The sequence below is a fragment of the Mirounga leonina genome, unplaced genomic scaffold (assembly GCF_011800145.1).
Source record: "Mirounga leonina isolate KUSES-001 unplaced genomic scaffold, KU_Mleo_1.0 Mir_94, whole genome shotgun sequence".
Lineage (NCBI taxonomy): Eukaryota > Metazoa > Chordata > Mammalia > Carnivora > Phocidae > Mirounga > Mirounga leonina.
This window is the reverse complement of record NW_023270855.1, coordinates 6,235,203-6,246,552: the sequence shown is the minus strand read 5'-3', so window position 1 is coordinate 6,246,552 and position 11,350 is coordinate 6,235,203.

The following is an 11,350-nucleotide window of genomic DNA, read 5'->3' as shown; positions in this document are numbered from 1 at the left end:
ATTTTTTCATGTGTCTGTTAGCCATTTGTATGTCTTCTTTGGAGAAGTGTCTGTTCATGTCTTCCGCCCATTTTTTGACTTGATTATTTGTTTTTTGGGTATTGAGTTTGAGAAGTTCTTTATAGATCTTGGATATCAGCCCTTTGTCTGTAGTGTCATTTGCAAATATCTTCTCCCATTCTGTGGGTTACCTCTTTGTTTTGTTGACTATTTCCTTTGCTGTGCAGAAGCTTTTTATCCTGATGAAGTCCCAAAAGTTCATTTTTGCTTTTGTTTCACTAGCTTTTGGAGATGTATCTTGGAAGAAGTTGCTGTGGCCGATGTCAAAGAGGTTACTGCCTATGTTCTCCTCTAGGATTTTGATGGATTCCTGTCTCACATTGAGGTCTTTCATCCATTTTGAGTTTATCTTTGTGTATGTGTTAGAGAATGGTCGAGTTTCATTCTTTTGCATGTGGCTGTCCAATTTTCCCAGCACCATTTACTGAAGAGACTGTCTTTTTTCCTTTGCATGTTTTTACCTGCTTTGTTAAAGATTATTTGACCATAGAGTTGAGGGTCTATATCTGGGCTCTCTATTCTGTTCCACTGGTCTATATGTCTGTTTTTGTGCCAGTACCATGCTGTCTTGGTGATCTCTGCTTTGTAATATAACTTGAAATATGGCAACGTGATGCCCCCAGCTTTGTTTTTCTTTTTCAACATTTCCTTGGCAACTCGGAGTCTTTTCTGATTCCATACAAATTTTAGGATTGTTTGTTCCAGCACTTTGAAAAATGTCATTGGAATTTTGATCGAGATGGCATTGAAGGTATAGATTGCTCTGGGTAGCATTTTAACAATGTTTCTTCTGATCCATGAGCATGGAATGTTTTTCCATGTTTTTGTCTCTTCTTCAATTTCTTTCGTGAGTGTTCTGTAGTTCCTAGAGTATAGATCCTTTACCTCTTTGGTTAGGTTTATTCTGAGGTATCTTATGGTTTTTGGTGCGATTGTAAATGGAATTGTTTCTCTAATTTCTCTTTCTGCAGTTGCATTGTTAGTGTATAAGAAAGCAACTGATTTCTGTGCATTGATTTTGTATCCTGCCACATTACTGAATTGCTGGATGAGTTCTAGTAATTTGGGAGTGGAGTCTTTTGGGTTTTCCACATAAAGTATCGTGTCATCTGCAAAGAGAGAGAGTTTGACTTCTTCTTTGCCACTTTGAATACTTTTATTTCTTTTGTTGTCTGATTGCTGTTGCTAGGACTTCTAGTACTATGTTGAACAATAGTGGCGAGAGTGGGCATCCTTGACGTGTTCCTGATCTTAAGGGAAAGGCTCTCAGCTTTTCCCCATTGAGGATGATATTCGCTGTGGGTTTTTCATAGATGGATTTTATGAACTTGAGGAATGTTCCCTCTATCCCTCTACTCTGAAGAGTTTTAATCAGGAAAGGATGCTGTATTTTGTCAAATGCTTTTTCTGCATCCATTGAGAGGACCATATGGTTCTTTTCTTTCCTCTTATTAATGTGTTCTAGCACATTGATTGATTTGCAAATGTTGAACCACCCTTGCATCCCGGGGATAAATCCCACTTGGTCGTGGTAGATGATCCTTTTAAGTATTGTTGGATCCTATTAGCTAGGATTTTGTTGAGGATTTTGGAATCCAGATTCATCAGGGATATCGGTCTGAAATTATCCTTTTTGATGGGGTCTTTGCCTGGTTTGGGGATTAAGGTAATGCTGGCCTCATAGAACGAGTCTGGAAGCTTTCCTTCTGTTTCTATTTTTTGAAGCAGCTTCAGGAGGATAGGTATTATTTCTTCTTCAAATGTTTGGTAGAATTCCCCAGGGAATCCATCAGGCTCTGGACTCTTGTTTTTTCGGGAGGTTTTTGATCACTGCTTCAATCTCGTTACTGGTTATTGGCCAATTCAGGTTGTCAATTTCTTCCTGTTCCAGTCTTGGGAGTTTATAGGTTTCCAGGAAGGCCTCCATTTCTTCCAGATTGCTCAATTTATTGGCATATAGTTGTTGATAATAATTTCTAATAATTGTTTCTATTTTCTTGGTGTTAGTCGTGCTCTCTCCCCTTTCATTCTTAATTTTATTAATTTGTGTCCTTTCTCTTTTCTTTTGGATAAGTCTGGACAATGGTTTATCGATCTTATTAATTCTTTCAAAGAACCAGCTTCTAGTTTTGTTGATCTGATCTACTGTGTTTCTGGTTTCTAATTCATCGATCTCTGCTCTAATCTTATTTCTCTTCTAATGCATGGCTTAGGCATCGTTTGTTGCTTTTTCTCTAGTTCTTTAAGGTGTAGAGTTAGTTGGTGAATTTGGGATTTTTCTATTTTTTTGAGTGAGGCTTGGATGGCTATGTATTTCCCCTTTAGGACCACCTTTGCAGTATCCCATAGGTTTTGGACTGATGTGTTTTCATTCTCACTGGTTTCCATGAATTATTTAAGTTCTTCTTTGATTTCCTGGTTGACCCAAACATTCTTGAGCAGAGTGGTCTTTAGCTTCCAAGTGTTTGAATTTCTGCCAAATTTTTTCTTGTGATTGAGTTCCAGTTTTAAAGCATTATGGTCTGAGAATATGTAGGGAATCATCTCAATCTTTTGGTATCGGTTGAGGCCTGATTTGTGACCCAGTATGTGGTCTATTCTGGAGAAAGTTCCATGTGTGCTCGAGAAGAATGAGTATTCTGTTGTTTTAGGGTGGAATGTTCTGTATATATCTATGAGGTCTAGCTGGTCCAGCGTGTCATTCAAAGCTCTTGTTTCTTTGTTGATTTTCTACTTAGACGATGTGTCTATTGCTGAGAGTGAAGTATTGAGCTCTCCTACCGTTAACATCAATATGACTCTTTATTTTGGTTAACAGTTGACTTATGTAGATGGCTGCTCCCATGTTGGGGGCATAGATATTTACAATTGTTAGATCTTCTTGTTGGATAGACCTTTTAAGAATGATATAGTGTCCTTCTGTGTCTCTAACTACACTCTTTAGTTTAAAATCTAATTTGTCTGATATAAGAATTGCTACCCCAGCTTTCTTTTGAGGTCCACTGGCATGGAAGATGGATCTCCCTCCCTTCACTTTCAGTCCTGATGTATCTTTAGGTTCAAAATGAATCCCTTGTAGACAGGATATGGATGGGTCCTGTCTTTTTATCCAATCTGCAACCCTGTGCTGTTTTATGGGAGCATTTAGGCCGTTCATGTTGAGAGTGATTATTGAAAGATATGAATTTATTGTCATCATGTTGCCTGTGAAGACCTTGTTTTTAGAGATTGTCCCTGTAAATTTCTGTTGTATATCACTCTTGGGGTCTTTCTCCTTTTATAGAACCCCCTTAATATTTCTTGCAGGGCCAGCTGAGCGGTCACATATTCTTTCAGTTTCTGCCGGTCTTGGAAGCTCTGCATCTCTCCATCCATTCTAAATGACAGCCTTGCCAGATAAAGTATTCTTGGCTGCATGTTCTTCTCGTTTAGTACCCTGAATATGTCATGCCAGGCCTTTCTGGCTTGCTAGGTCTCTGTGGATAGGTCTGACGTTATTCTGATGTTCCTCTCTCTGTACGTAAGGAAGCTCTTCCCCCCTAACTGCCCTTAAGATGGTTTCCTTGGTTCTAAGATTTGCAAATTTTATTATTACATGCCAGGGCATTGACCTGTGTTCCTTGATCTTGGGAGGGGTCCTCTCTGCCTCTAGGGCACGAATGTTTGTTTCATTCCCCAGATTAGGGAAGTTCTCAGCTACGATTTGCTCAAATATATCTTCTAGTCCTCTCTCTCTCTTTCCACCTCCTCAGAGATCCCAATAATTCTGACATTGGGTCGTTTCATGGTCCCAATGGTCACTTATTTCTCTTATTCTATTTTCATGGACATTGAGTTGTTTCTCCCTGGCCTCCTCTTTTTCCTTCTTTTCTATCAATTGGTCTTCTAGATCACTAATTCGTTCTTCTGCCTCTCTTACTCTAGCTGTTAGATTATCTAGATTAAATTGGATCTCACTGATAGCATTTTTAAGTTCTGCCAGTTCAGCTTTCATTTCTGCCCTTAGAGACTCTATGTTGCCATTAATCGATTTCTGCATTCTAGCTATTGTCTTCATAACTGCTACCCTGAAGTCCATTTCCGACATCTTGGTTATATCTGTATCCATTTGTAAATCTGTGGCAGAAGTCACAGTCTCTGAGTCTTTCCTATTTTGGGCGTTCCTCCTCCTAGTCCTTCTGTTGAGGGGTGGTTGAGAGAATGTACAGAGTCCAAATTATTGACCACAACCCAAGCAAGATACACCTGTTTTCTAGGGACCGTAGGGTTGTTGGCCTCTTATTCTCCCAGCTTGTCTTATCGGGGAGGGACCTGCCTCGCTGTTACTCAGGCAAGCCTGTTTGGTCAGAGTTGCCCTGCCCCCTCTGGTGGGAGGGGGATGGGCTCAGTGAAAACCGGTTTTTTGGGGCTTTTGTTCTTTGGCAGCTTTCCCTGGCAGCTTTCCACATCTCTTCTGAGAGTGAGAGCAGAAGAGATCATTTCCAACCCTCTGCCTCAGAGCAGAGAGATCGCAGTCCATTCTTCAGTGAGCTCTCCAGGCCACACTATCTCTCTTTCTTTCTGTGCTGCTATAAACTGCAGTGTCCTGGGTTGTGTGCCCCTCAGCAGAGCTCCAGGTCTGGGCCCAGGGGCACGTCTCTGCCCTTTGTGCTTCTAAAACCGCCAGCTGCCCCCAGTTCATACGCGTGGCCCCGCTGCTCAGGGTTTCTGGCCGGGGGACTGCCCTAAAGTCCTTTTCCCGCCGCTACCGGTCTGCGAGTTTGTGCTCCATCCCCAGCGCCAGAGGCTTTCACAAATCAGTGGTGCAGGATCCCCATGGCTCCCTCCCCCTTCCATTTATCTTCCGATATCTGCCCGCAGAATCAAGGCTCCCCACTTCATACCTCGAAAGCAACCTCCTGCGATATTCTGTTTGTAGAGATCCAGGTATATCTTCTTACATCTCAGGCTGATTTCATGGGTGTTCAGAGTGGTCTGGTAGATACTCAGCTCAATTCAGGGGACCTGTTAGAATAGGTCCCCTACTCCTCCGCCATCTTTTCCTCTTCCTCAATACATTATATGTTAATTAAAAAAATAAGAAAATGTGTTTAGAACATTAAAAAAAATAAAATCTTTTAAAAAATGAAATAAAATAAAATTTGTAAAATGCTTTGAAGTGTGTTTGGCACATAGTAAGCTCTGTATAAGTGTTTGCTAAATAAATAATATAAAAGTGTGTTACAACCATATTGATTCACTAGCATTGCCATAATAATACCATGGACTGGGTAGCTTGAACAACAGAATTTTTTTTGAGATATTATTTATTTATTTGAGAGAGAGAGTGAGTACGAGTGGGGGGAGGTGCAGCAGAGGGAGAGGGAGAAGCAGGCTCCCCACTGAGTGGAATGTCTCATGAGGGCTTGATCCCAGAACTCTGAGACCATGACCTGAGCCAAAGGCAGACGCTTAACCGACTGAGCCACCCACGTGCCCCTAAACAACAGAAATTTATTGTCTCTCACTTCCGGAGGCTGGAAGTGCTAACCCAAGGTTTTGGCCGGATTGTTTCCTTCTGAAGGTAATGAGGGAAGAATGTGTCCCAGGTGTTGATCCTTGGTTGTAGATCGCAGCCTTCTCCCTATGTCTTCATGCCATCTTCCTTCCATACATGTATGTGTCCAAATGTTCTCTTCTTGTAAGTACACCAGTGATATAACATTAGGGCCCACCCTAATGACCTCATTGCAACTTAATCAAAACAATAAAGGCTCTATCTCCAAATACAGTCACAGTCTGAAGTACTAGAAGTTAGGACTTCAACATATGAATTTGGGTGGGGCGGACACAGAAGATGACACACAATTCAGCCCGTAACAGCAATTTTAATATGAGCTCCTCCATCTCCAAAGGGACTACGTACAGTTGAAATAGCCACATGTAAAAGCAGCTACCAAACCATGTGCAAGAGGGCCCTTTTATCTGCATAATTTCTACTTTAAACCTGTTGTATTCATTTATCAAACTCTATTAAAACTGTACTTACAGGCTGCGCCTCTCCTGGGGACTTGATGAGTTCAGTGCAGAGCAGCACATTTAAGTGTCAAGTTTGGCTTATTTAATTGGTCCAGAGTTTATTTTTTGAGTTTAGTTGGGTTCTCCCTAATTCCAGTGTCCTTTCATTCAAATCTATCAATATTTGTTAGACTGTGATGGTGTCACTCATAAGCCTTCATCTTTCCAGAGTAGGAATATTAGTCCTTTAAGACAGCTTGCATACTGTATACTCAACACACTTTTTGAGTAATGTAAAATTTTTGTTTCTAATTCTTCTTCATGACATGCCTTCATGGGTAAAATGCAGAAGTCTCTGTACCATGCCATATTTGCAAGGGTTTTAACTTGTGAATGACTAGATACGTTGTTAGTGTCACCCAGACAAAAAAACATAATATTCTGAATGGGGAAAGAAAACCAGAGAAATATCACAGGATTAATCAATTTTAGAACTAGTAGTGATGATAAAATCCAAAAATAAGTTAGGATAAGTTGAAAGGAAATTTTAAAAATCAATAATCCCCCAAACCTAGGACATAGTTGATTAGGTTTGGATCTTTTTTAGAACCATACCATTGTTTTATACTGCACTCTCTCTCTCTTTTAATTCCCCATGGTGACTAATATAATTCTGGACAAATGTAAGTGTTCAATGAATATTTGTGTATTAAAAACATTTAATTGAGACTAAGGTTTAAGAGAGATAATCTTAGGGTTTATCTGAAGGAAGCTATGAAACTCATTACATATCAAAGGCAGTGCCAGTTGAAAATATGAACAGACTCATAAAAGGAGCTTGGAAGTGAGAATTTTTCTCTCAAAGAATCATTTGCTCAAAGGGAAGAAGATTCAAAACAGTCTGACACAAGTGGGGAATAGTCTACTTGATTTGAGATAAGCGTTTAGCCCTCTTGCTTTAAACATAAGGAGCAAGAACAAGAAATCATAAACCTTAGAAGGACACCCATCTAGACCCTCATTTTACAGATGTACCAACAGAGACCCAGCCATATTAACTGTCCACGATCCTGCAGTTAACTATTAACTGGATACCAAGCTGTTAACCTGTTTTCCATATGCTTCCCCCCTTTCTCCTGATGGACTTATTTAGTGAAGAAATGATTTAAAATATACTTCAGCTTCCTGACGTGTACAACTAAGAAGAAGGAAGGGGGCTGCTAGAAATGGAGAGCACGCACAATAGCGAAGAGGTGGAAGCACCCCCGTGTCCTCGGATGGATGGATGGATGGATGGATAGACCAAGTGTGGTCTGTACCACAGAGGAGCTTTATCAGCCTGGAAAAGGAGTGAGATTCCCACACAGGCTACAACATGGACCTTATGATGAGTGAAAGAAGCCAGTCACAGAAGGATAAATACAGTAAGATTCTACTCCTATGAGGTACTTAGATCCATAGAATCAGAAAGTAGAATGGTGATTGCTGGGGGCTGAGAAGATGGGGGGAGGGAATGAAGAATTATAATTTAATGGGCACTGTTTCCATTGTACAAGATGGAAACATTCTGGAGGTTTGTTGCCCATCAGTGTGAATATACTTACCACTACTGAACTGTGCACTTAGCAATGGTTTAAAGGGTACATTTTATGTTTGTGTTTTTCTACCCCAATTAAAATAAACAAAAAGGAAAGAAGAGATAAACATAAAATAGTAAAAGAGAAAAAGACAAAGAAGGCACAATGCCAAGGAAAGCAAGGATCAGCATAGTTTCTCCCAGGCATGGAGCTCCCCACCATCTGCACCTCCACTCCCAAATCCAGCCTTCTGTTCTCATTCTTAGATGCATTTACTGTATCTGTCCATCTGCTTATCAAAACCACTCTGCTGTTCATGTCAGAACTCCCTGCTCTGCTGTCAAATTTCTGATCCCAATTTCTACACACACACACACACACACACACACACAGAGCACACACCATGGTAAGCCAAAATCCTCCTCATCGCTTCTACTCTGTAGGTGGCCAAGCATCAGAACTAAACCAAACCGTGAAGATAAGATCTATCTCAGGAGCCTCTTTCTCTCCTTCTTCCCTTGGGTCTGGCTGCCCAGCACCCTGATGCAGCTCCCAGGCAGACAGGAGGCCCTCACTGTGCTCAACCCAGAGATGTTTGGGTCAGTGCCCTTGCTTTGCACAACTTTATCTCTGTGGTTTCTGCACGTGTTCTTGCACGTGGTTCTCCTTCCCTCCATCTCTATGCCATCCCACTCCCCACCAGTGTCACTGTCACTCCCACACACTATCCACATTTGCTCTCCGGCAACTTTCATGCTAAAAATAGAATCAGACTACAGAAATCCTACTGTGGCAGCATGGGGAGATAGCAGTTTATTTATATGTGTTGATCTCTCAGGGAATATTTGCATTATAGTAGGTAACAATACAAATGGCCGGCTCTTTAGTGGTGACATTTTAGCCATCTGAGACAGGCCTCTGGGAACATGATTTTAGAGTAGCAAGGCCTTTGAGGTACATGTCCAAAGGAAATCAAGTTCGGAATCTCCCCTCTTTCTTGCTTTCCCACTCCTGAGACAGCTGCCCTGTCTCTGGAGAGTGTCACCTTAGAGGGAAATGCTTGCAATGTTTTGGTGCTTGGCTTCATAGAGAGATAACATGACAAAGTCCTACTTTTGAGTAAAGTCTATAGTTAATGACTTGCCTAGCTAAAAATTGCTGTTTATTCAGGTGGGCAATTCTGAAAAATTCTCATTGGGACACTTCAAGAGTGAAACATAATTGTTATATTCTTACATATGAGAGTATATGAGAATATACTTATATATTCTCATAATTGTTATATCTATTCAATGAGTGAAACAATTCTTATATTCTGGTAAAGTTTCAGTCTCTTCCTCATAGAATTTCCCCCCCAAACCTGTTGTTTTGCATAGGATGCAAATTTTTGTTTGAGTTCCATCTTTTAAATTTTCCTCTATGTTTATTGGAGAAGCTAGTGAGCTGTGATCTATGGTCAAAAATTGCTAAGGAAAGCAGTAAAGAAATGGAGAGTACAAGTAATATGGAATTATCAGCTCCTTATCCTACTGGGGGCTAACTTGGCCAAAGTGATCTTTTTTTAATTATGTGTTTCTGATAGGACTGGGTACACATGGATTGTAGAGGTGAGCCCCTACAAAGTAAATTCTTCACTTAAAAGCATTTCAAAACGTGGCACATATATCCTTCTAAATTACAAAAAGACATTCAAGCCCTGGGCCCAAATCATAGCTGGCCTTATGGTTGATGAGGAGACTTGCTAGGCATTCTAAACAGAATAATATAAAGATGTGCAGCTTCCTGTATGTCTTTTTAATGATAGCTCATCTTTTGTTCTCTAGTGAGACACCCAAATATCTGAACGTCAGTCTTTGTACTAATAAATGGATTTTCTGTTCTCACTCACCTTGAATTGTAGAAATGAAAGATCAGAAAATGCTCACTGTTTTTCGTTGCACTGGGCTTAAGAGATCCTGCCCTCCATTTTTCCTTATATTTCTCTTTCCTTGGAGTGTCACGCCAAATAAAGCAAGACTCTCTCCTACAGCGTATTTAAAGCCATCCTGTGTTCCTAGCACCAGTATAAAGCAGGAGAAAGCTCAAAATGAGCATTTGTTTTCTAAGGAAGAGCCACACCAGTGAACCATCTCTCTAACACAAACGGCCTTCAAAGAAGCAAAAAAAAATGTAATTGCCAATAAACCATGAAGCTACCCAGCCATGCTAGCTATTATGGTGCTTGATAGGTAGAACAGCTTCAAAAGGCAAATCCAATTCTGTAAGAACAGGGGTTGAGCTAACACTCCTGGGTAATCCCATAAAGCTTCCAGTAATTCTGCTTTTTTTTTTTTCCCTACTCTTGGTTATTTTATTTTTGTCTTTTGCTTATCGTTTGGAATGGTGACTCATATTTGCTACTGGGCAGTTACCTTTGGCTACTCAACTTTCATTTTAGACTAAAGGCAGGCCTGCACCCTTTTCAATAGTGTGGAATTCCTTTTCTAGGGAACATGTTATGGCAAATCCTAGAGACCATAAACCTCCATATGTCTTATTTATAAACAGGTTACCTCCTTTAATCTCCTAAAAAGTTTTTTTTTCCTTTTAAATACACATTAACAAGAAAGAAATACCAGTCTTCCCAAGAGCTAAAATCTTATTGAGCCTGTATTTCAACTTTTTTTTTATCTACTTGAATTCCAATATTTTTTGAATGGATTAGATAAAGCCTGGCGACCAGGGGCCAGGAAAGAAAGATGCTTCTTCTGAGATCCCCTCAAACTTAATTAGCTAACACTTTGGCTGGGGGTAGACAGTAAAGGAATTTAATCAATTTATTTCTGCCCAAACCAGTATTTTATTCTTGGTCTTTGACAGGAAGAGTAAAACAGAAATAGCAAAGAGGGTTCTATAAAGATTTTTAAAACATCCAGGATTGGAATGTCTACATTTGCACCACATTTTATAATTGTTGTCATCATCACATTGAAAACTACTTATTAAGCCGTTGAGCCTGCATGGTGCTGTGGTAAGCAATGTATAAGGAGAACTAACCACACAGAAACAATTCCCATTTTGCGGGGTGGAAAGGGGAAGCTAAGGCTGAGGCACAGCATGAAGGATAGAGATTTGCTCCAGTGGGTGATGAATTATGAAGATTAAAAAAAATCGGTGGGTTTTTCTTGTTTTCTTTTCTTTTCTTTTTTTTTTAAGATTTTATTTATTTATTTGACAGAGAGAGACACGGCGAGAGAGGGAACACAAGCAGGGGGAGTGGGAGAGGGAGAAGCAGGCTTCCCGCCAGCAGGGAGCCTGATGCGGGGCTCGATCCCTGATCCCAAGGACCACGACCTGAGCCGAAGACAGATGCTTAATGACTGAGCCACCCGGGTGCCCCTCTTGTTTTGTTTTTACAGTTAAAATTGTTCAAAAGCAAAATAATCATACAACTGTAGAAGTAGAAGCAATCTTAAGGATCATCCGGACCGACACTTTTATTTTATAGATTAGAAAAGTGCGCACGAGAGATGCAAAATGATTTGCCCAAAGTTACAGAAAATGAAAAACATCCTCGGGATTACAACCTAAGAATCCTAAATCCAAATTTAATATTCTTTTCTTGGCACTATTTAGCCACAACATTTTCAAAAACACATCAATAAGTTATTATAGATGCGATCTCAGCAAAGATTCAAGAATTTGAAGGTTAGACCCAGTGACAGGATCCCTGGGCT